Source organism: Suncus etruscus, chromosome 16 (genome assembly GCF_024139225.1).
Source record: "Suncus etruscus isolate mSunEtr1 chromosome 16, mSunEtr1.pri.cur, whole genome shotgun sequence".
In the NCBI taxonomy this organism is placed as follows: Eukaryota; Metazoa; Chordata; class Mammalia; order Eulipotyphla; family Soricidae; genus Suncus; species Suncus etruscus.
Genome location: NC_064863.1, coordinates 14,235,177 through 14,262,559, shown reverse-complemented (window position 1 = coordinate 14,262,559; position 27,383 = coordinate 14,235,177).

Sequence of the window (27,383 nt, the reverse complement as noted above, 5' to 3'; positions counted from 1 at the left end):
AAATGTTCAAATAAAGAAGAAAAAAATCGCATTAGTAAGAAAAAAATCATATTAAACATTCACATACCCCGAGCAGTTTCGTTCGGGGTATGCAAATGTTTAATGCAATTTTTGCGATTTTTTTCTTACTAATGCGATTTTATTGCGAATATTCTGTAAGCGAATAATCGTGATTACTTTGAGTCTAGCGCAGACCTCATTTCCTCTGCTCCTGCCCTCCATCCCTTGCATTACCAGAGGCCTAAGGGAGAGAAGCTTATTACAGAATTAGATTTTGTCATACCTTCATCATGACTTCATCAAAGCCTGCAGTGAAGAGAAAGATTGATGACAAGCACAGACAATTTCAGGAAAAGTGGGAGATGCAGTATTTTTTTTTTGAGCACAGGGGCATTCCACATGTCTTATTTGCTCAGAGAAATTTTCAGTGCACAAGGAATACAACTTGAAACGCCATCATTCAACTAAACATGCTGAGGAATGTGCAAAATATCAAGGAAATGAGAGAGCCAAGTGGGTTGCCAGTCTTAAAGCTTGTCTAATGAGCAACAAGATTTCTTCAAGAAAGCAACTAAAGAGAATGTTGCACCAGTTGAAGCTAGTTACATGGTTAGTGAGATGATTGCTAAGGCAGGGAAACCATTCACAGAAGGAGAGTTTGTTAAGAAATGCATGTTACAGGCTTCAAGTGTTATCTGTCCGGAAAAGAAAGGTCAGTTTAGCAAAATCAGCCTTTATGCCAACACTGTGGCAGAGCACATTTCTGATATGTCAAGTGACATTTATCATCAGCTGTGTGAGAAAGCCAAACGTTTTGATGCATACTCAGTTGCTCTTGACGAGGGCACAGATATAACAGACACTGCACAGCTCACAATTTATGTCTGTGGTGTTGATTGCAATTTTGAATTGACAGAGGAGCTGCTCACAATAATTCCAAGGCATGGCCAGACCACCGCTAATGAGGTATTTCAGCATAATAACTGATGGAGTGCCATCGATGACAGAAAGGAAAAATGGACTGGTGGCACTTGTTCAAAAAAAACTTGAAGAGGAGGGTGTAGAGAAGGCCATTGCTCTTCACTGCATTATCCATCAGCAGGCTCTTTGCAGTATATGCCTGCAGTGTGACAATGTGTTGTCCGTTGTTTGTGAAATGCATCAACCAAATCAGATTTAGGGGCTTAAAGCATAGGAGGTTCCATGTCTTCTTTTAGAGGAAATGGAGTCAGAATATGAAGATGTGCTATATTTCACCAAGGTGCGTTGGCTCAGCAGGGAAAATGTCCTGAAAGATTTTTTGAGTTGAGAGAAGATGTGAAAGCCTTCAGGGAGAAGGATGGGAATGCTGTTTCTGAATTGAGTGATAACAAATGGCTCATGGACTTAGCTTTACTTGTTGACATCACACATAGCTGAATGTACTAAACAAGATGTTACAAGGCCCGGACAAAGATTATCAGTGCTGCCTATGACAACGTGAAAGCATTCTCCACAAAACTTGTGTTATGGAAATCCCAGCTCTCTCAGACAAATCTTTGCCATTTCCCAGCATGCAAGGAATTTGTTGATGCAGGCATGCCATTCAGTGGTGAGAAATATATTGATGCTATTTTTAAACTAGAGAAGGAATTTGATCACATATTTGCAGACTTCAAAAAGCACAGAGCCACTTTCCAAATTTTTGTGGGCCCCTTTTTCTTTGATGTGCAAGATGCCCCTCCTGTGCTTCAAATAGAGCTTATTGACCTGCAATGCAACTCTGATCTCAAAGCCAAGTTCAGGGAGATTAGTGGAAAAGCAGAGATGCATGGGCAATTTTTGAGAGAATTGCCCCCCAGCTTCCCTGAGCTTTCCCAAATGTTCCTTTTTGGGAGCACATATTTGTGTGAAAAGTTATTCTCCACATTGAACTTCAATAAGTCAAAGTACAGGTCTAGACTTAATGATGATCATCTTCAAGTCATACTGAGGGTCTCAACTGCTCCTCTCTAAAGCCAAATGTGGTTCAGATATGTGAGAAGTGCTGTCAAGTCTCTGGCAGCAAGGAATAGGCAAAAGATGCCATGTTCAGAAGAACTGTTCATGATCTTCACTCAATGTTCTATTCATGTTCAGAAGAAATAATTAAAACTGTTAATAATGAGGTTTGAGGACTTTTTTGTGAAATCCCTTATGCGGTCCTGCCTCACCCCAACTTTGCCTCCTGCAGCCCCCAGGTAAATTGAGTTTGAGACCCCTGACCTATATGGTTTAGTTGCCAACTGCTTAAACCTTCCTGTACTTTTAATTGTTTTGTCCACACCTATTGTTTTCATGGAAGTCCTAGTTTTATGCTTAGTATCACTCCAGGTTATACTTTGGGAAGCCTATATGATTCTGGGGATTAAACCAGGATTAACTGCATGCAGTGAAAACAATTTAACCTCTGTTATCACTCTGGTCTACAATGTTTATTCTTGATCAAATCTATGTAAACTTTTAATTTTCTGTTAGTAAACTTATAAAGTTATGAAAGCATTGGACTCAGAAAAAGATGAGAACAATATTTCCATCTTTAACATCTAGTTTCCATGCTAACCAGGGATTGAAAAATAGCCTGTAAATATCAACCAGGAGTTTTCCCCGCCTGCTTCAGGTAGGGAAGCCCCATCCACACAAGCCAACCGCATGAATATAGCCTAACACAATATATAGGTTTAGCCAGCTCAGACCTAACACCCAAATTTTTTAAATAATTAAGAGCCCATAAAATTGGAAGCAAAATACCAAACAAACCAGAAATACCTATATCAAACAAGGCAGGTGGCAAAAGCATGCTCTAATTGAAAGGCCCTGCAAACCAGGCAACACCAAAAATTGCAAAGAAATATGGGTAAAACAAGGAAGACCCTAACATCTGGAGATATGGAAGGAAAGAAACAAGTTTCCAAGTCCACCAAAACAAACAGGTCCAAGAGATGAAGATCTGAACACAACCATGAAAAAAAAATGCAAATCATGGTAAATAAATTGAAAGAAGCACTAGCTTTTTTTAAAATTTATTATTATTTTTTACCTAGTTTTTGTCGATTTCTTTGTTTTGGGGTAGATATTGAAGTAGTTGTCCATTTTTTTAATTATATATTTACTTTTTCTTTCTTCTTTTCTCTTCTTCCACTTTGCGCCTTGTCATATTTCCTATCTCAAGACCATGGCAACTATGTGGTGCATATTTTTATTGCTGCATTGCTCACTGGATATCTTATTTGATTCCTCTTTTTAAACTGTTGTGGTGTTTCACCTTCTTCTTTTCCCCTTCGTCCCTCAAACCAAGGATGAGAGCCTCTAGAATGACTGCTCATAGTCGGCATAGTCGATTTTTACCCCATTATATTACCTTTCTCTTCCTCAAACAAAACCACATAACTTGAACTTTCTAGTCCCGCCTCCCAATTAGAGGGGGCAGTAGTGGAGGCACCAAGATCAAACAGTTATAAGACCACTAAGTAATAAACTAGACACAGAAGGGACCACGCATTCTAGCACCCCCTGAGGGAGAGAGTGGAGGATATGGGAGGCAGGATGGGAGCGGTTGTGGGAGGACAATTCGGTGGTGGGAATTACCCTGATTCAATGTAAATATATACCTGGAATATTACTGTGAACGATATGTAAGCCACTATAATTAAAATAAAAATAATATTTAAAAAAAATACCAACCAGGAAAAGAAGACTGAAAGAAGTCCCACAGTACAAAAACTAAAATAAACTGGAATCAAATCATTCTCTAGTAGGAGTATGTGTGTTGTTATGAAGAATATTTTTTAGGCTAAAAAAGAGCAAAATACAGTCAACAACATAAATTTTCAGAAAATGGAGGTAAGGCCACAGATTGACACTTTGCACAGAAATATCATGTTACACCACACACACACACACACACACACACACACACACACACACACCAGAATTATTTATGAGGTTGACTTTTCTTTTTTTTCTTTCTTTTTTATATAAAAATTTTTATTTAAGCACCATAATTACAAGCATGATCACAGCTGGGCTTCAGTTCATAGACAGAACACGCCCTTTCACCAGTGAAACATTCCCTCCACCAATGACTTTTTTCTTTCTATTTTAATAAAATATATTCTTTAAAGGTTGTCTTTTCAAACACCTTCTAATAGATTTTTTTTTTTTTTTTTTTTTTGCTGGAAAACAAATCACGCCTCACAAAAATGGGCGTAGGAGGGTCTAGTTCAGCCCAATCTTTCTTCCTTCACTGTAGACTCTGGAAGATGGAATGCTCAAGTGGGCAGTCCTCCTACTCAGTTAAAATGAGACAAAAGGGCAAAGTGAGCAGAACAGAAAATGTGGCATCAGATGAACTGACTTCTCTAATAATTAAAATGGAGCTGGTTTAATACTTCACAAAATCAATTTTGGCTTTATAGAGCAGCACAAACTCACATGCCACAAAATGTTTGAAGTTTAGAAAATGGGTTTGATGAAAAGAATATAACTTCTAATGAAAAGCAAAAAACCCTCCAAAGTTGTGTCCTAAACATTTTTCTGTGTTGTAGATTTTTATTTTTTTTAATTCTCCCAACTAAGAGGAAATGTTTGCAATGTGTGTGAGAGAGAATAATTTAGCTCAGAAAATAAGGCAGAAAAAAATTCTGGTCAGCAATATACTCACAGAGGAAACTTCTGTTTTCTTTTTCTTTAAAATTTTGCAATCCAAATATAAATGATTGATAATTTTATAGAATTGTTTTTCTCATGATCTGGAGAGTATTTTAAAGTATTTTTTTAAGTTTTATTAAAATTGGAACTGCCTATTTACTTATATCCTGAAGGTTATTTTTCTTTCTTTCTTTCTTCTTTCTTTCTTTCTTTCTTTCTTTCTTTCTTTCTTTCTTTCTTCTTTCTTTCTTCTTCTTTCTTTCTTTTTTCTTTCTTTCTTTCTTTCTTTCTTTCTTTCTTTTTTTTTTTTTTTTTTTTTTTTTTTTTTTTTTTTTTTTTTTCTTTCTTTCTTTCTTTCTTTCTTTCATTTTTTTTTGATTGCCACAAGAAAGCTTTTTGGTAAAAGTGCATTACTGACTCTTTAGTCATCTGGATTTGAGAATTGGCCTTGAAATTTAAAATGTTCTGAGTTACTTTGCTTTTTTGCATAGCCAAGTGGACTAGAGAATAATGATAATAGCACATAGCCTTCTGCCTAGAGACTTAGCTGACCCAATCTCTGATGGCTTTCAAGATTGTCACAGTGACACCATTATGACAGAAATTAAATCATGGCACACACAATGACTCACTTTTCTCATTTTGAAAGTTGGGTGACTGCTACATTCAACCCACTCTTGGAATTTCTCAACTCCTCTCACTTAATTCATTTTTCTCTTTCTAATTTTGCATGCATTCACCTCCCCAATAAAATCCAAATGAATATTTAGACAAGGAGGGAAAAAGCTACATTTAAGTCCAACATTACAATGAGTCAGGCCATCTTTTGCAAATCGTGTTTGTAAAATAAGTGAATCAAATATTATTTGTAAATATAGATAATGCAGCCTCCATCTGCATACTACAGTTATTGTAGTGTAATATCTAAGAGTATGTAACTAGGGATCAGACAGGCAAGAGTCAAATCCTATATCTTTTTCATGAACTTGAAAAATTTGCTGAGTTCCAAGATTTAATATTCTCATAGTTCAAGTGAGGGATATGATAATACTTGTTCAAAATGTTTTAAGTATTAATTATGCCATAATACAGCTTTTTAAAAGAAAGAATCTGCAGTGATGATGATAATAAAGTAATTTAAAGGTTTGTTTTTCCTAAGCTTTAGCATCCTATAAATCTTGTTGTACTCAATACTAAGTTCCATAAGTCATGAAGAACCAGAAATGATATCATAAAACAGCTGCCTTTTGGCTCACTTAGTCTTCTTTTCTCATCTCTGAAAGAATAGAAATATGAGAGAAAGGGATTTTTTATTGTGCTATTCTCCAGGTTAAACTGAATATAGGTTGTGGAAGGTTGGACAAGAGCTAGAAGAGAAAAGCAATTATTGTTAATTAAAACAGCAGTGTAGTGAGCTGGACTACAATTCATGATCCCATTACAATTACTAACCAATTAGCATTATTATGCAAAAATCACTTACTCTATTGGCATTCTAATCATACTTACTGTCTTAGACTATTAGAAATGCTACCTATCTGTGTCGAAGAAAATTTTATGATTAGTAAGAGCACACAGATGGCAGGTGAATCATGCCACACATAAAGACAACAGATGCACATGCTTGTTCAAACTGTAATAGCTCTGTGGTGAGAGTAGGCACACGACTAGAAAACAGAATCAGATAGAAATGCCAAAAAAAAAAAAGAAAAGAAGAAGAACCTGATAAACCACCTCGGCATTAAACTTTCAAGAGTGTATTTGAAGCTCCTGAAAACTAAACAAAGAAATTTTAAATCAACAAAATCAAAGAGAAAATACCCTGATTCCTGAGAACACATCAGGCCTACACAACCCAGTCAACTCCTACAACAAAGTATCACATTACAAGGAGCCAGTGAAAAATGGGGCAAAGGTTCATACTTTATGTTCAAGAGAAGAATTAGAAGACATTAAAATGGCTAACAGCCAATGAGAAATATGTCGCAACATTTATTCGAGAAATAAAAATCAAAACAATGGCATAATTCATTGTTGTGAGGAGCTAAAAAATGAGAAGAAACGAGTGTTGGCAAGAAAATTGAGAGAAGAAATTCTCATACCTGTTTATGGAATAGGCAATTGGTGAAAAATGGGGTGTCCTTTTCACAAAATATGAAGAAAAGAATTATTTTATGTATCTATCTTAGAATATAAAACAATAATATATACATATATGTGTATATACACATATAATACACATTATATGTGATGCAAATAGCATTACTATTTGTAGCAATAAGATGGATCTTAGGGGCTAAAAAATGGGAGGTTATCCCAAGCAGTTCTCTCATGAGGCCATAGGAGTGTCTCCTTGGGAGGCTTATCCAACTGGCTGGCAGTTCAATGCAAGGATTCAAATGTAATAGTATTGTTGGGGCCCTGAAATGCTCTGGAATTCTAAGTGTCCTTATGATAGTGTTCAGGAGGACTTCAGGGAAATACTCAGCTATGATTAGGGACCTCTATAGTTTCAAGAGGGCATGCTCCAGAAATCAGGATGTGCTGTGGGTCAAAGTGAAATTTCCTGCATTCAAAATATATGTTAAGAGGATTGTGCTAATAATATAAATACATGAAAGACAAATACTGTAAGATTACATTCATTGGAGATTTCAAAAAACAAAGTAAATAGACAATATAAAACAAAAACAGACCTTCAGAGTCTAATTGCAGAATTCAAAATTGGAAGGGAAAGAGACTGAGTTGGTAAAAAGGGTAAAGTGGTTCAACTTTACCTCCTTTATCTCCTTTCTTGATACTATTTAGACTCCTTTAGCTATGAAAGAAAATCTAAAACTCTCTAACTGCTTACATTCATTTAAACATCACAACAGCGTCATTTGAGATTATCTGTAATTATTTGCAAAGGATCTTAGCCTCCAAAGAGAATGAAAAGGATTGATATTTTTAGGCACAAGGAAGATGATCATATTAAATGCCATAACTTCTTATTCATTTATATATATTTGCACTCTGCACTGATGATGTTATTAGTGTCTCTTATCTTCCTGAGTGTTAGGTGACCTAGGTTTAAAAAAGAAAGATATTGTTCAAACTAAATCAGATTCGCTCTCAATTCCAAAATATGCTTAATAGAGTTTGGTTATAAGCATCTATATTTTTAAAAAAATTTAAAAGTTTTAGGCATCATAACTTGCTGTAATATTGAACCAGCTATAAGATTATTGAAAAAACTTATACTAAACATATTATGACTTTTAATAAGTACTTGAGTATTATTTGCCATATGTATAAACTGTAGTAGGGTCCTCACCAAACTTTTCCATCTACCATCCTACAACTGACATATTTTACTTAATTTACCCTTGTCTGTCCTTTTTACCTCTGATAATCACTGTTTTATTTGTTTATTTTTACAAATAAGAGGGTTTTTTAATGTTTTTATTTTTAAAATTTTATTGTTTCTTTTATTTTTTTTTTTTGCTTTTTTTTTGTTGTTTTTTTTTGTTTTTTGTTTTTTGGGTCACACCCGGCTGTGCTCAGGGGTTACTTCTGGCTGTCTGCTCAGAAATAGCTCCTGGCAGGCACGGGGACCATATGGGACACCGGGATTCGAACCAACCACCTTTGGTCCTGGATCGGCTGCTTGCAAGGCAAACACCGCTGTGCTATCTCTCCAGGCCCTCTTTTATTGTTTTGTTCGATTTTATTTTACTTTGGGGATCATGCTCACTAATACTCAGGGGTACTCCTGGCTCTGCCTTCACAGTACTGTAGTATCCACTGTATTATCTCTCCTGCTCTATTGTTTTATATTGTCTATATCTTTAGCTTTCAACTATGAGTAATTTCACAAAGTTCTTTTCTGACACATTACTTAGCATAGTGCCATAAGGTATATTCAAGTAGCAAAAAATAGCAAATGTTCATAAAGAAATATTACCAGCTCATTAAAAATGAGTACCTTCATGGTCAACAACTTTGGATTTCACTACTTCTTGGTATTTCTATTTTAAGGAAAATCATAAGGTCTTTGAAATTTAGTGAGAAAGATCTCTCATGAACTATGCTTTGTTCGACAGAAGGAAACTTTGCTTTGGATTGTCCAAAAAAGCACATCTTTCATTCTATCGGATATGTGGGAAAGTATAAGCTATTTGGTAGATGATTCACAAATATTTGCTGAATAAATAAACGTGTAAATGAAGAGTAACAACAGGCTACAGGACCAGGTTGTTATCTCAATAGGACCCCAAAACTTTATAGCAAAAGGTCTTATTTAGCCTTCCTTTTTGAACTATCTATTTTCCTTTATTGACATATCATATACTTCACACATAATACTTCTTAAGAGAGGTCTCAGTTTAAAATTCTTCAATATCTGAGAAACTCTTAGTCCTATTTTTCTATGGTCCACTAGTCAATACATTTTTCTTTCTTGTTTATATCAATTAGCACAATTGTTCACTCCACAACAGAAATGTTTATCAAATTATTTACTCGATTACAGTTTATCCTTAAAGGGTCCCAATATCCTGAAGAAACTATATGGGTCCTAATTATTGTCCAGTGAAGAAAAACCATTGTTATCCACAAGAGATCACATTGCTGGTATGAGTTTAATATACACAAACATATAAAAAAGGAATATTCCACACTGTTGATGTAATATAAGAATTACATATTTCCCAATCTATGGTATGGTATGTAATTCTGCATTATAGCATTTTTCTCTCTTTATAAAATCTTCTGTTTAAAAATTCTTTACACTAGCCTTTAGAATTGAGGGTATACTCTCTGGATAGTGATTTAATATCTACTTGAAAAGCAAAAACTCCACAAACCATGCTTTTGTTTTGTTTTTGTTTTTTGTTTGTTTGTTTTGGGGCCACACCCAGCAGTGCTCAGGGGTCGCTCCTGGCTCTGTGCTCAGAAATCGCTCCTGGCAGACTCAGGAGTCATATGAGATGCTGGAATCAAATCAAACACAGATCCATTGTGGATCTGCCACATATGCAAGGCAAATGCCCTACTGCTGTGCTGTCATTCCTGCCCCCTCACGTTTTGTCATTTAACACAAATAATGAATTTGTGTCTGAGATTACATAGCCCATTTAATAATATATACATATATAACAATACATACATGTACATATATAATATATAATAATATATCATTGTATACAAAGAATATATATTTTATAATTTTAGAGACTTTTCATATTTTTTAATAAAATCTTTATTTAAGCATCATAATTACAAACAAGATTGTTGTTGGGTTTCAGTCATAAACAGAACATCAAGGCAACATTCCCACCACTAATGCCCCCCTCTTCCCAACCCCTGCCTGTACTCGAGACAGGCATTCCATTTCTCTCACTCATTAAGACTTCTTAATTTTAACAAATAGTTGAATGACAATGGGTCTAACTCTCCCCATTATATCCACTTTCACTCACTCAATATGTATAATAGCTAGGTGTTTAGTGGCAAACTATAAATAAATATACAAATGTGGATATAGATATTTATTCTTGAAAATCATCCTTCTTTTACATTTATTTTACATTTATTTACATACATTTATCATGTCTGCAAATTCTTTCCACTTAACCTTCTCAGGAAACTGTTTATATGACTTCCACCATGAAGTCAGTGGACCACTTCCAATGGGTCATTGAGTCATGCCATGACCATCTCTCACCTGATTCACTGCAATCATACAGTTTGTGGTCTCTGTCCTTGATTCTACCTACAATGCACAAAGATACAGGGTCATCTCTCTGCTCACAATGACTAGAGTAATCATCAAATTCTTCACAATCATTGTTTCTCCTGTTCCTCATTTCCTCTCCTTCCATATCATTAACACACTTATTTGCAGTCTCTTCAACCTCTTTTTTGAACTTTAAATCCACTTTGACATGGAAAATAGGCTTTTTTAATGTCTGAACCTTGCATTCACTCTTAATTCCCTAAAGGTCCACATTACCTACCCTTTTTACTTCTTCACGTCTTTTCTGTCCAGATTCTTTAAGATAATACTTTATATATTTTAACTATCCCCTTTTCTTGGTGCATACAACTAACAATTCATCTTGTTTATAGCCTATCTGACACTTTTATTACATATGAATCATGAGAAAAAATTATTTAAAATATATTTTGTTCGTAGAAATAACCCCAACACTTACATACTATTTTGATCATAGCCAGTAAATATTTGTTAAATAAAGGATAGATGAATTTATAGAGATTCTATGTAGTCACTTTTAAATTAAGCTTCTTTAAAGATAAGAAAATAGCTAGTTGGTAACTCTCAAGCCTATGTTATATGTTGCCTACTAGAAGAAAATTATTGGTTAATTGCATGAATTATATCTTTTATTAAATAAAATTATGAAAATATCATGTGTATGAGTATTATTATATTTATCTCTAATTCCTTGAAACTAATAATACACCTCAGTCATTTGGCAATTGCGAGAAGCCATGTTTTCTTCCCTATGGGACTTATGCTCTTCCTGTGTGGGTGGGTTTGTGACTTGGTTCTAACTAAGAAACTATGGCCAAAAGTAGTGAGATATGGGGCCAGTGTGGTAGCACAGTGGTAGATCATTTGCTTTGCACGAAGCTGAAACAGGACGGACTTGGGTTCGATCTCTGGCAACCGATATGGTCCTCTGAGCCAAGAGCAATTTCTGAGCACAGAGCCAAGAGTAACCCCTGAACACGGCCAGGTGTGCACCCCCCAAAAAAATTAGTGGGATAGGATCCCCTTGATTAGGTAACATTTCATGACTAAGATTCTTAGAGATGGCAAGTACCTAATAAGTTTTATTTATTTTTGTTTTTGAGAGGCTCAGGAATTACTCCCAATTCTACACACAAGAAGCACTCCTGGAGTTTGTCGAGGGACCATTTGTGATACCAGAGATCAAATCCCATCAACCACATGCAAGGCAAGCACTTTACTCCCTGTACTATCTCTCCAGCTCCACCAAATAAGATTTATTTTGAAAGAATCAAAAGACAATTTAATACAGGGGTTGACTTAATCATGTGATTCCTTCAGAAAGGGATTGGACCCTTTTCAGGTGAGAGCTTTTCCTGCTGACAGGGGGTAACAAGTAATCACGTTGAACAGGTTTATATAGCTAAACTTGAGAGATTCTGCCAGGATCTGAGAGAAGCCACCAGTGTACCTAGTGCAAAAATAGATCCCTGTGCCATAGCTTCAAAGAAGGAAATTCTGTCAACAACCTAAATGAGGTTTAAAAAGGTTCCTCTCCATCTAACCTCCACAGGAGACTGTGGCCCAACCAACACACTGATTGAAGTTTTGTTATAATGAGGAGTTCCAGCTAAGCTGTATTCAGACTTCTGACCCTGTGGAATCTTCAAGGTAACAATTGTGAATGAACTTAAGCATCACATCTCTGATCATTTGTGACTGCAACAGAAAATTAATTATTGCTTAAGGAATAATTCTGGCCCAAGGCTGAGCTTATTATTCACACTGTCATTTTCTGAGAAACACAGTTTTCCATTATTACTAATTGCAGAGACCCATGACTTTGATCATATACTTTTTTCAATTGAATTTATATATTCATTTTTTGATTTTATATCTTCACTAAATTATTTCTATAGAAAAATCTGCCACCTCCTAGGAAACGATTATTACTTTTCAATAAAAGGGACTTTAGAAGGCAATAGTCTACATTATTCACTGTGATTAATTCTTTTTTTCCTGGCATGGTTAGTATATAAACTCCTACTATATTAAAAGAAAGATACTTTAATCTTCCTTTCCAGAAAAAGTTACTTCCTGTTGTAAGACCAAGCTAAAAATAAGTTCATCATTGCATAGAATACTAAAGATTATTCAATGTTCTCTGTAAGATTTGTTATGTTCCTCCTGAAATAAAAACGGGTCATCTCCATTTAAGACATTCACATTCTGGTGCAATTCTAGTCTTACCAAAACAACCCTCCTTTCACTTTCTTCTTTTCTTGATTTTTTTTCTCCCCTCTGCTTTTTAGTGTTTCTTGAATAAGTAAGAGAGAGATTAAAGGAAGTAAGGGTTAAAATTGAATAAGAAAAGTTGAATAGAGTCATATTTTGTGACCTACTCTACTTAGTATTTTCATATAAGTACTTCCAACTAAGTATACAGTTTGTAGGAGAAAAAAATCAGGCTGAGAGGTTTGGAATAAATTATCCATTTAAAATAAGATTAATAATTAAAGACTCATACTTGTTTTTACAAGTTTTCTTCAAAAGTAAGCTGTGTTTTGAATTGTTTACACCATGGGTGTTGTTCTGTTGTTGACTTTAGTTTATTTTTGGCAATTATCATATGCGATAAAGATATCCATTTTTCTAAAATCCTTATTAAATTCTAAAAAGGAAAATGTGTTAAATTTACAAAAATTGACATACACTATTAGCTAATTTCTAAGGAAAAGGAAGCATACTGCAACTAAATGAATGTGCCATCTGTACTAACTTGATATTTATAAATGTTAAATGCATGTTCTTCCTATCTAAGATAAAGCTCATCATCAAAGTACCATAGTCTTCCATTCCACACATATAATCAAATGTCCACAACAAAATGCAGGCTGCCTAAATTTGTCTTCTGTGGCTCAAGCTAAAAATCCAAAAAACATACAATAAAACTATAGAAAAAAGATATACCATTAAAACTTTGTTTTAGAATAGGGCTAGAGCAATAGTATAGCAGGTATGGTGCTTGCCTTGCATGTGGCTGACCCATATCAATCCATGGCACCCTATACATATGGTCCCTGAGTCCCACCATGAATAATCCCTGAACACAGATTCAGAAGTAAACCCTGAGCACTTGTGGGTGTGCTCCAGCATTACTTACTCCCACAAAACATTGTTCCTGGTACATATCTGTTAGGATAGATTGCTGGTTATTTTTAAATATTATATTTCTAGTAAAATATAATGGAAAATGGAAAATTGTACTAGACTTATCACCTGAATTGTACTGAGAGTTATGCTTCAATGAAGTACAAGAGAAAGTTACTCTAAACAAGAAAAAATTGTACTAAAGGGGCCGGGCGGTGGCGCTGGAGGTAAGGTGCCTGCCTTGCCTGCGCTAGCCTAGGATGGACCGCGGTTCGATCCCCCGGCGTCCCATATGGTCCCCCAAGAAGCCAGGAGCAACTTCTGAGCGCATAGCCAGGAGTAACCCCTGAGCGTCACAGGGTGTGGCCCAAAAACCAAAAAAAAAAAAACAAATAGTACTAATACATAAAATACCTAAGAATTATTCCTTATGTTTTTGGGGGGGTCACACCCGGCAGTGATCAGGGGTTACTCCTGGTTCTATGCTCAGAAATAGCTCCTGGCAAGCTTGGGGGACCATATGTGATGCTGGGATTCGAACCAATGACCTTCTGCACGAAAGGCAACTCTTTACCTCCATGCTATCTCTCCGGCCCCCAAATTATCCCTTCTTTATTGACTTTGAAGGACAAAAAGGTAAAAAAAAAAAGAGTAAAGAAATGATCCTGGTTCTTTACTTCAGGGGAATTTATTTTTAAATTTAAACTTCATGATTACAAACATGTTTGTAGTTGGGTTTCATCAGTGCAACATTCCCATCATCAATGCCCCCACACCCTCCTTCCCCAACCCTGCTTGTATTCAAGACAGGCATTCTATTTCTCTCACTCACTACCATTGTCACGATAGTTGCCCGTGTAGTTATTTCTCTAACTGGGCTCACCACTTTTTGTGGTGAGCTTCATATTGTGGTCTGGTCCTTCCAGCCCTCATTTCTACGGTCTCTGTGTATTACTACAATAATGTCTTTTAACTTTCTTAAATCCCACAGATGAGTGAGATTATTCTGTTCTATCTCTCCCTCTGACTTATTTTACTCAGCATAACAGTATACCGATGCCCCATCGATATATAGGAAAATTTCATGACTTTATTTTACGTGACAGGCTACATAGTATATTTGATATATGTATACTGTACCACACTTTCCTTTAGCCCCCACACCTTTGTTGCTGCAACATTCTAGCTAGTATAATTGTGCTGCAAGTAAATATTAATGTATCAAACACTCCTGAAATTTCATTTGTACTATAAGTACACAAGGAATAACTAATAAATTACCAAGAGTAGGAAAAAAGGAGTATAGGAGGCTATTGCTTTCCCCAACTCTTAAATTGTACTACAAATGCAATAGTCCCACTAAAACAGCACGCTATTGGAATAAAGACAGACCCTCAGATTAATGGAATAGACTTGAGTCTTCAGAGAATGTTCCCCAAACATAATCAGGGAAATTTTATAATATCCACAATCAGGAAAATCCAACTACAGAGAGAATAAGAGTTGTGATGGTTCAGTGCTCTGCTCCTAAATTGATCCAAAAGCAAAGTCTTGATTCTTTCTCCCTGGTCATTTTTCTATGACTTTTCTTTTCCTTATTCATTAAAAGAGTAATAATACTATCTCCTCAGACTAAAACTTCAAGTATAGCAAAAATAATACATCTACTAAACTTAGAGCAGTGCCTGGCATATTCTAATTTTAATGTAGGCCTAATTTATTAGCCAAATTTTTCAGATTCAATAGTCTGACAACCCAGGATCAACTCTTAGTTCCACAGTATGCTATAGGTAATGTGGAGAAATGCACCATCTTAAATGATATTAAGTGTCTCCATTTTTGCATATTCAAAATGAAATTCATAAATACCTCACAGGTTATGAATAAGCTATAATTAAGTTAATATTTATAAATTACGTATAATAGTACTGAAATGTTCAGGCTTATTGTGTTTCTTTTTTAAAAAATAATTTCAAATTACAACTGCTATAACAGGTGGCCTGTTCCAACCAAATGGCTCCAGTCATAATTTGCCAGTGAACTTATGACAGCTCCTTGTGTGTAAACATCCTTAAAAAACACATAAAAACAGAAGCAACTAAAGATGTCTCCAAAACACAGGTTCCTAATGCTGCTTAACTTTACTGCTGCTCCAAAGAGCATATATTATTTCTGTAATGCTCCACTGTGCATAAAAGTGGAATGTGGGACATCCTTGATGCATTTCTAAAACATTAATTTACCTCTCTTTTGTAACTTGAAGCTTCCTCTTTCTCCTTTAGTTGGAGAAACTTGAATTTGTAAAGAAAAAAAATCCAGAAATGTAATGAAAATGATCGACTCTTTTAAGACTTTTCACAGTTTTTTTTGGGGGGGGGGAACTTTAATAATAATCAGTGTGTTTGTGGGATGTCCAGTAGAATGTTACTCCCTCCTGAAATCCTTAGGAAACAAAATGCTGCTGAATACTGAACTTAGTGGTTCCATGAGCAAATCATGTGCTCCAACTCTTAAAACCACAGTGTAGACCTCACATTTCTTCTTACAAACATGCCATAATTATTCAAGGTAACAGAAATGTCCTCCTGGGTGACTGCATAAAAGAGAAGAAAAATTACAATGAAGAATAATTCCATTTAGAGTCAAGTGTATTATAGACTATTTTATGCTCTGTTATGAAGACAACAACAGCCCAATATCTCAATATAGCAATGGAAATGTTCCTTTCTCACTTGTTACTCAAGTTCCTTTCTCCCCCAAGTCTCAAGACTCATTCGAATCACTAATGTTAAAAGTTAGCTGACTCTGGTGAGCAGTTCACTTCTAGGCAATTACTCAGTGGTTCAGGAAGCGCAGGTACATGTAGCTTCATGTGACCTAGTAATAATATCACTGCATATTCAGATACACAAATGCATAACTATTTATTTTATAATCTGGCCTACATATCACCCATCAATATTTCATTGGCCAGGGGCTGAATCAATAGGACAGTAGGTAGGGTATTTGCTTTGCATATGCCTGACCTGGTTTCAATTCATGGCATTCCACAGGGTCCCCTGAACCTGCCGGGAGTAATTTCTCAGCTCAGAGTCAAGACTTGAACACCACCAAGTGTGGTCCCAAAACTGAAACAAACAAACATGAAAAGTTTTCAGAGAATGGAAATGGGATTCCTGAAACCTTACCATAGTGTTACTGTTTTGCTCTTTTCTTCTTTCTTTCTTTCTCTTTCTTTCTCTTTCTTTTTCTTTCTTTCTCTTTCTTTTTCTTTCTTTCTCTTTCTTTTTCTTTCTTTCTCTTTCTTTTTCTTTCTTTTCTTTCTTTCTTTCTTTCTCTCTCTTTTTTCTTCTTTCTTTCTTTTTCTTTCTTTCTTTCTTTCTTTCTTTCTTTCTTTCTTTCTTTATTTTTTTTCTTTTCTTTCTTTTCTTTTTTCTTTCTTTCTTTCTTTCTTTCTTTCTTTCTTTCTTTCTTTCTTTCTTTCTTTCTTTCTTTCTTTCTTTCTTTCTTTCTTTTTTTTCTTTTCTTTCTTTTCTTTCTTTTTCTTTTTTTCTGTTTTTGGGTCTCACTTGGTGGCAGTGCTCAGGGGTTTCTCCTGGCTTTGCACTCAGAAATTGCTCCTGGCAGGCACGGGGGACCATATGGAATGCCGTGATTCGAACTGCAGTCTGTCTTGGATTTGCTCTATGCAAGACAAACACCCTACTGTTGTGCTATAGCTCCAGCCTGTTTTGCTCTTTTTTTTTTATGGAAAAGATCTTTCCTTTTAATCCCACCAATAAATCATCAATTATTGTGGGAGTCAATAAATATTATTGAATAATTTAAAAACATCCTTTACTAATATGTATAAAACACCCATTCATTATTATGATTCTACCTCAAGAACTTTTATTAAAAATACTACTGTGGGGGGTGGTGAGGTGGCGCTAGAGGTAAGGTGTCTGCTGTGCAAGTGCTATCCAAGGAAAGCTCATGGTTCGATCCCCCTGCAGCATCTCATATGGTCCCCCAAGCCAGGGGCAATTTCTGAGCACTTAGCCAGGAGTAACCCCTGAGCATCAAATGGGTATGGCCCACAAAACAAAAACTGAACAAAACAAAAAATACTACTGTGAATGATTTGTAATCCACTTTGGTTAAAATAAAAATTATTAATATAAAAATGTACTATTCAAACTGAAAAAAAATTAAGGCATAATTTTTTGTTTCTCTCCTTTTTCACTGAATAAAAGTAACTCTATTCTAACAACCCACCCTAATGCTCAATCTGGAGTGGTTTACTTTGTACTTGGCCTACCTGTGAAACAGAGAAAGAGTAAGTTGTTCAAATCAAAAATAAGGCCAGATTCAGAGACTCTGAAGCAGAATAAGCATTAGCAGTTTTTGAAAACTGGACTGATAATAAAGTGATATTTTGGCTATTAGACAAGACACAAAATAATCTGATTGGGTAAGAAGGTGAGTTGGTAGAATTTATGAAACCATTCTGAAGCTAAAGGAGGTGGGAGAGAAAGAAAACGAAAGATCCAGAACATTTATTAGGAAAAGAACATCATCTGATCAAAATAGATTCTCTTTATAATGGTTATTGATTTCTTAGGGCGACACTCAGACATGCTCCATTTAATCTCTAATCCAGAACATAACTGTATCTGACATTCTTTGGCAGATTCAGCAACCTTCTGTGTTTTGCAGCATTTTTCACTTATGCTCCATGTCATAGAAAAAACTGGGTCTTAAGCACTCACTGTAACACATTTTCTATTTTATTCCATTGCTCCATGTTGTACACCTACTGTGAATTCAGTCCTATGCCCAAGAGTATGAGATTCAGCGTCTGGTCTCTGTCTTTAGGCATTTTTTTTTTTTTTTGGTTTTTGGTTTTTGGTTTTTGGGCCACACCCGGCGGTGCTCAGGGGTTACTCCTGGCTGTCTGCTCAGAAATAGCTCCTGGCAGGCACGGGGGACCATATGGGACACCAGGATTCGAACCAACCACCTTTGGTCCTGGTTCAGCTGCTTACAAGGCAAATGCCTCTGTGCTATCTCTCCGGGCCCTGTCTTTAGGCATTTTGTCAGCTCACCAGGGGAAGGGCATATTAGATGATATCAAAACTAGGTCACTTGAACCAAAATACACATAATTAACTTTGTGTTTAGGTCTATGTGAATCCCTTAGCTATTCTGAACTTCAATGTCATAATCAACAACATGAATATGTTGTATTAGATGGTTTATAAATAGCCTTCTTGGTCCAAGATTTTTCAGGGCAATATGTTCTGTGTTAATTAAAATGAGGGTCTTTCAATACCAGGATCCTATTGAAGTACAACAACATCAGAAAGCTTATTTATATTTATTGAGCACATGAGAATTTGGGCGAAAGATGCTAGAGTATGTCTGTCTGCCTGGTGGCTCATCTCTTTGAACTGGTCCTGAAAGGTCGGCAATCTTCAAACAAGAAATCAAAACCGTTTTCCCTGGATCTGCAATCAATGCATTTTCTTAACTTAAGGTGGTTCCTAAAAGTGTGAAGTTACTACATGATTCTCCTCAATTTATGATTTTCTTAAGCTCCAACATCAGTAGCTATGTTAACACTTTAATTCCTCGTGTAAGTCTTTCTCTTCTGTCTTGAGAATATTTATAAATGTGAACTGCCTTTGTTATTTTTGGAAAGAATAAGCTAGTTGAAAACTGCGGGGGAAACAAAGAGTTAATACAGTGTTCAGGGTACTGGGGTTTCACCTGGCTGACCTGGGTTTGATCTTTGGTACCCCGTCTGGTCCTCCAATGCCACCAGTGATCCCTAATTGCAGAGTCAAGAAAAGTTTTGACTACCACCAGATGTAGCCCCCACAAAAAAAATAAAAAATAATTGTGACTTTGGGAGCCAACCACTTCTGAACATGAACATGAACGTCTAAACCTTGCTGTTTACTATTTAAAACTAAGTCAATTAGTTGATCTCTCTGGGTTCCAGGTTTTAAATACAGATAATAAAAATTTGATAGTTTTTTTTAAATAACTTAAGTGAGACAGCTTGTTAAACATTGATTGGCATGTGGGTTCCTTCTTTCTTTTATCTCTTTTTTATACAGTGCAGGGATGGAACCCAGGGCTTCATCCATGCAAGATGAGTGTTCAAACACTGAACTGTCTCCCTGAGCTTGTTTAGTTTTTGTGTTGTAGCTACTATTTTAATGATGAACACTGTGGTTGTGATCATCAGCAGAAGTTAGTGAGAACATAGACAGAACCTTAACCTCAAACATTTTCATTGCTAAAGTAGAAGAGTTAATTCTATTCAGGAAGAACAATGAAAAGAGGCACAGACTTGGGAGAGACAGTGAAGTCTGGTGAAGAAAAATAAAAAAATAAGTAAAACTTTATATTTAGTGAAGGAGTAGTGTTAATGCTAAGGTCTCTTATCTTATTTCCTACAACAGTTCAGATGAAAAGTATCATTAGCTCCATTTTATAGATCATGAGGTTGAGATTTGGTGACTAAACATACCTGAATCATACAGGATATATTAGTATATATATATCAGGTATATTAATACTAGGCTTTGAAAATAGAATTTGTTGCCTGCTTCTTTCTATATATTATCATCTTTCACCATGCAATATCTTTTAAAAATTATCTTAATAGATATTTCTTGTATTGGAATATATTCAGAATTATAGAAGAGGTGGCCAGAGAAGTAGTACAGTAGGTAGGGCATATATCTTACATGAAGCTGACCTGGGTTCAATCTCTGGCACTCCATATGGTCCCCCACACCTTCCATGAATGATATTGGGTCACAGAATTAGAGTAAATCCAGAGATGGTTGTGGTCCAAACTTTTTTTTGGGGGGGGGGGGGTTTGGTCACACCCGGCAGCACTCAGGGGTTCCTCCTGGCTCTAAGCTCAGAAATAGCCCCTGGCATGCCGAAATTCCAACCACTGACCTTCTGCATGCAAGGCAAATGCCTTACCTCCATGCTATCTCTCCGACCTCCAAACCTTTTTTTAATTCTGAAAGAATGCTTGCTATTGTTATAAAGTCTAGTCCTACAAATTTTATTAGGTTCAAGTTGATTCAGCTATTTGGGGCTTGGCATCTTCAGATTCAACACTCAATTCTCTTTATCAAGGAACAAGAACCACAATTATTATCATATATTATATGATATTATTATGTATAATTATTGTGTATTATGTAATATTATATAATATATAATATAAAATGATGTCTTTATCATATTGTTAAAGCTTGAGTTTCAAATCTACCTTAAATGATAAAAGTTTCAAATACTATGATACTCTGTTTTATAATAAGCTATGTTTTTCCATTAAAATTACTAAGAAAGCCTTGCTTAGTAATGATACATACTATTAAATTTTGCATTTTATGCCCTTTACAGAAATAAATCTACAGAGACAAGTCAACTTATTGAAAGATCAGGCCATAAAGTCAGCAGAAAAGTCTTAATTAAATGTTGAAAACATTCTAAAAATTGAAAACCTGAGGTTACAGCTCGTTTTTCCTAGAATAACATATTTTCCAGATGAAGAACCTAAACAAAAGTCTTCAGAAACTTACTGCATTTCTGTCCAGCTGATAGTATTCCTAACACTCAGAAATTATAAAGAGATCTTTAATATTGAAAGTGTTTCCAAAGCCTGCAGTCAAAATACTTTGTACAATGGAAATTTATTATATATATATATATATATATATATATATACCTTAATGAAACTATGAATTTATGTTCACAGAGTCCAGAATGGAGATTCCCATTTTTTTTAATCTCTACTGTTTTTCTCCACAAGTCTGCAAACGACAAACTGGAAAGTGTATCTTGTTAGTAAATACAATGTCAATATAAGGAACTAATGGTTATAAAACGATTTAGATTTCTTGAAGATCTTCTTTTTCTTAAGTGATTAAGAATTACCATTGAGAGCTCTCAGGAAACGATAGGTTGTAAAGGAACCCTTAAAAACAATCTCTTTTATCCAACATCTTCTAAGTCTGAAGAGAAAGAGGAAATCTGGAATGAAGCAAACATTATTCATGCTGGAAGCTTCCAAATTTTTTTCCAGGTCAATTAAAAGGGAATCTTCGAAGCGAAGGTCCTACTCCAGTTCACATTCTAAGGCTACCTATTTTGTTGAGATGTTTCTTTTACTTTTTGTGTTGTGATGATTATGTCCCCCACCAAAAAAAATACAAAAAGGTACTAAAAATCAAATACATCATTGTTGTACTGGAGTGGTAGAGCTAAACATCCAAATCAAAGAGTCAGTAACACTGAAAACAAAAGATCCAAACTTCACCAACTTATAAATGTGCTTGTTAAGGTGGAAGGCTGAGGCTTGGGAGAGATGGGTGGGAGGGAACCAGAGAACTCTGAGCGATGCCACTAGTAGTGGAATTGGTGCTGGAACACCAAATTCCAACTATAAATCACTTTAAAAACCATGTGTCTTTAGTATATTTAAAAATAATAGATCACAAAGGTATATGCATAGATGAAGCTGGATAGAATTCTTTAGGGAAGATAGGGAAAGAGGAGGAACAGAGACATGTGGCCCTATGTGAGGAGATATACAGATAACTAAAACAATTTTGGAGGAAATTCTGGCCTCTTTATGGGGAATGAGAGACACAATAAAATTTAGAAGTTCTTTGAAATATCTTCATTTATTGCTGGTTGTACTTCCTTGATCTTAAGACACTGAGAATCAACTCTGTGCACATGATTTTCTAAGTTGTGACAATTTCCTGAGGAAGCCTTTTAAGTCAGTGAATTATAGTTTGCTAGTCAGAACCTAACTCACTAGATAATTTCTAATTTCATGGACTAAAACAAGTGAATACATGCAGTACCCATTTATATATGAAAACCTGGACACAGATGGCATCATGTTTCTTTTCTCTGATAGAAAGATAATCTACTCTGCAGATGCACAGATAATTGTAGTATTAGCACAATTATGGAGTATCCTAATCTTTTTAAAGAATCATATACATTTGAAAGGAGTATTGAAGTCATTAAAAATTGCCTTATTTTTTAGGTTTTTTGTAAATTTATAACATGGTTTGATATTGATCTTTTTCAATTACCAGTAGATGAGAGGTGGTGGCATAATCAGTTTAGACCCTAAATCTTCTAAAGATTTTGGAACCAGAGAGACAGTAAAGTGGATAAGGCACTTGTATATTACCATTTTAGATTCAATTTTTGGCACCCTTTACAGTCCCCCCAGCTTCACCAGGAGTGATCCCTGAGCAGAGAGCCACAGCTTAGTACAGCAGGATGTGACCCAAAACAACAAAAGACTTCTAAGGACTTCAAGTTGGTACTAATCTTTTGTTCTTAGTCAAATGTCTCCATCATTTAGTACATGAATTTGAGCTTTTTCATGTAGGCAAACAAATGAAAAACTTTAGAACAATCGATGTTGAAGGGCAGTGTGATGTTGAAGGCATCAAAAGTGTTTAAGGAAATGAGTTATCAAGCCCTATTGTACTGCCCACTGGCTCAAAATGACTTTAAAATTTCCAAAAACTCTCTGGACCCCTTATCATCTTGAAGATGATATTGAGCTAAAACAGTGCTCTTCAACCTTTATTAAAACATACTTATTAAAACGTGCCATTCCTAGACAGCCATGCACTATACTATTCATACCAGAAACAATCTTGTGAGGGTAGAGAGGAATTCAGAAGAAATACAATTGCTGTCCAAAGCATTTCGGTATTTCCTCCCTAACCCCTCGTAAAAACTCAAGGATAATCAGGAATCTACTATGACTATCGAATCTCTATGAAAAAATATTTTTTTTTATTTTTTAATCTTTATATCTGCAATTGAAAATATGTTCACATAATTTTTGATGGTTAGATGCTTGCAGGGTTAGAATCTTAGTACCTTGCCTAACATCTACTGGGAGAAGTCAGGGATCCATACTTGCCCATTGCATGTAATTAAGTTTCTAAGGGTAAGTTTATTCTATTGGCCATCAAAGCATTTAAAAACTTACTTTATTTATTTATATATTTTGTAAATATATTTTAAATAAATTTTTATATATTTTATAATTATATTTATTAATTTATAACCAAACACCATTTGGTTATAAGGTTGTTCATAATATAGTTTGGTTTTTCCCCATTACAAGTTGTTCATGATTGAGTTTCTCTCTTTTGGGGGGTGGGTGGTCACACCTGGTGGCACTCAGGGGAACTCCTTGCTCTGTGCTCAGAAGTAACTCGTGGCAGACTTGGGGGACCAAATGGGATGCTAGCATTCGAACTATGGTTTGTCCTGTGTTGGCTGTGTGCAAGGCAAGTGCCTTACTGCTGTGCTATCACTTCTGTCCCCATGATTGAGTTTATGTCATATAATTCATAACACCCTTCACCAGACCAATGAACGAATAAAAAAGTTAATAATCATGTAGTATCTTGGGCACCATTGCCTGTGACTTTATGAACTCATTTCATCCTCTTGAAAAACCTAAAATGAATATATTGCTATATTCATCTTCTAGATTAGTTATTTGAGGTATTGAGCTTAAAATTGCACAGCGAGTAAGTGCAGAAACATAATATAAACTCAGGTATTTGGGAATCAGGGCTGTTGCTTATGATCCTTTGCTATGTTGATTCTTTAAAAATTTCCTTAAGATTTTGGGTCTATCACAAAAAAATATAGAAATTTTATTGTTACAGATATATATGTTTATATATGTATAGATTTTGCTGCAGATACAAATTATGAAATTAAGAGCCCAGTAGAAAAAAACTTGGAGGAAGACAAAGAGAATTATGAGAAAAGATGACATAGAAAAGGATTGAAGATAAATTCTGGTTGTTCTCTTCCCTATCTGTGTAATGTCAGGGTAGTTACTTATTCTCTATATGCAGTATTTTCTTAAATATTACTTTGCTTTGAAGAAAGTACATTTTCAAAGAACTTATGTTTGGATTTATAAATTTTATAGTAAGCACCTCAAACTTTGCATCTATACATCTCCCACGCAAGCACTAAACATTCTTTAGATAACTTCTGTAGATGCTGACATTGGCTCTCCAACCAAACTCTTGTGTGTGTAAAAATGAAGTTTTCAAGGTAAAAAATATATTCAGCAAAACAGGTCACCCAAAGCAAGGCTATGTGCTGTAACCATGGAGATAGTATTTTTTAGCTCATCTTTAGGAGATCAAGTTTTCTAAAGGCCTCTCACTGAGATCTATATCCTTGACCAGCTCTTCTTTGTTCACTCAGATATATGGAGTAGCTCTTGCTAAGCATCCCCTTCTTCTAGCTGAAGCTCTTGTTGCCAACTCTGAAGAACTTTCTAGCCTCCTTCAACTTTATTCCCTTCCTCCTATCACCAATTCTTCACCTCCAAATTCTTACTTTTCTGCACTGATATCTTTAGGATGGGGAGATCCAATCAGATCTTAGCCTTTTCTAAAATATTTCAATTTATGTGAATATTTTAGCAATCCACCACCTCAGAGTATGGCTGTATTTCTTTGCTGTCCACAGGACTTCATGAACTATTTCTCTTCTGACATAACCACAATGCACTATAGTGGCCCTTTACCTCTTGCCTTTAATCATAGCTCATCACAGATATGTTTACACATATTGCTATTATTTTTGGTGTGTGTATATAGTTACCAATATTGGAACTTGAAGATTTTCTCATTCAACAAGACATCAGAATGCAACTTTAGGAAACTATTAAAAAAACTCCCAACCTCGTCAAATTAGATTTTCTAAACACATCACAAATCCTTATGTGCTATTCAATCATTGGATGCAATGACTTGACACATATTTGAATATATACACTAAAATTTTCATCTATTCCAGGTTACAGTAGATGTTAGATTCTTATATCCTAAATAAATGAAGGAAACTCAACCAAACTTATTTGCTAAAGAAGAGAACCTAAGGTCTCAGTGTTCCTAAAGGAGACACTTACCTAACAAAACTAACTTACTTACCTAACTTACCTATAAAGCTTGATCAAGGATGCTCATGTACCAATAGAGTAGAAAATAATACTTGAATGGAAGCAAGGGAACCCACAGAGGGACTGTACTGCCTTATGTTGACATTGGTTCTATGTGTTTGGTAATGTTCCTATTTGATCTTGTCTAGGGGCCCTTCCTTCTTGGGTGAGTATCTCTCAATAAAAATAAACTCCTGTGCAGATCATCAAAATATCAGTCAAAATTTGTTATGGGATTTTGCTTCTCCTTGTTTAAACTAATGGCCCAGGAAGTCTTCATAGCTAATTCTGGTAGCAGTTATTGCTTTTCTCATCCAGATCAGAATAAACTCTTGAGATAATGAAGACAGCCATGTTCAATTAACTGTCACTTTGAGACAGTAAGTTCACATGAAAATAAAGAGGATAAAACACCATATATTCCTCCAAAAGGGACAAATAGAGCCTTGTGTTTAAATAATACTGAAAGTGGTAAGGTTTTTTTTTTTTTATCAAAACATGCATAAGTCAGAACCAGTATGTTTTTGTGATTACAATGGTAGAAAACATTAGTTGCTTCATTCCCATACTGATTTCCCCCATTCATATTCTAGTTGACCTATTCACACAGTGACACAGAAACCATAGGGAACCCAAAATCTATTTGGTTAGGTTGTTATCCTAAAAAAAAAACTGTTGAAAAAAATTGTTTCTATAAACTTTAAATGCCAATATTTTTCGCCAATAGTTCTTTGACTTTTTATAGGAGTAAACCGAATAGATTTATGTGATAATGATTTTCATTCTCTTGTGGACTTTTGATTTTTTATTACCTTCCCCCACTTTCATGTTCAAAGCTCTATACAAGGATAGCTATCATGCCAATGGTAGCATATGTGCTGTTAACTCTAACATATGGGAGAGGTGAAAGAGGAACTTGAACATTGATCAATTTGTCATTTTTAGAATTTTTCCAGATAGGAGTCCTGGCAGTTCATTTCTCAATCTTACATATAAAAGCATGGATTAAAAAAAACTGTACCTATGATTCTAAAGGGACATATCAAGGATCAAAGATTATGAATTATATGCTCAGAACTTAACTTTTATCCATTGTGATGTCTTATCTAAGAAGTATAGTCTAGGGCATGAGAGAGAAGACAGGATCTGGTAGAAAGCAGGAGTCTAACCATGATGAAGCCTAGTCACATAGAATTTCTCTTGTGTCCTCATTGCCCTAATAAGAAGAAATTTGGGGGTGAATCCCCAGTTCAGTCCCTTCTATGAGAACATGATTCCAGAAACTATTGACCTGGCTCCAGGAGTCTACACTCCTGCAGTCTTTGAGATGGAGAGCTTGTTTGCTAATATACAAAATCTGTCAAAGATAATGCCACACTCCATATTAATTTAATTAAGGGTTTTAATGAAGCAGAAAATTAATCAAAAAGTTGTCAAAAGACAATGTCAAAATGAGTTGTTACATCAACACACTGTTTCAGGATCTCTCACCATTTGTGGCAGCCTTCAATATGAAAATATCTACATGAACGGGACAGGATAGAAAATAGAAATCTTCACAAAAAGAATAAAGAGAAAGTCCATTTTCTTGGTGAAAATACAGTATAAAGTTTATTTCTATTTGGACTAAGAGTGAAGAATAAGCCACAGCCTTTTTAAATAACTGAAGGAAAAGGAATGACTTCCAATAAATGCAAGTTGTGTTAATCACTGTCTTTTTCTCTAGAAATCCTTTCAGGATACTCGTACATTTCTTGGGGCGTGGGGGGGGGCAATGTTACCATTTTATGAGTCCCTGTC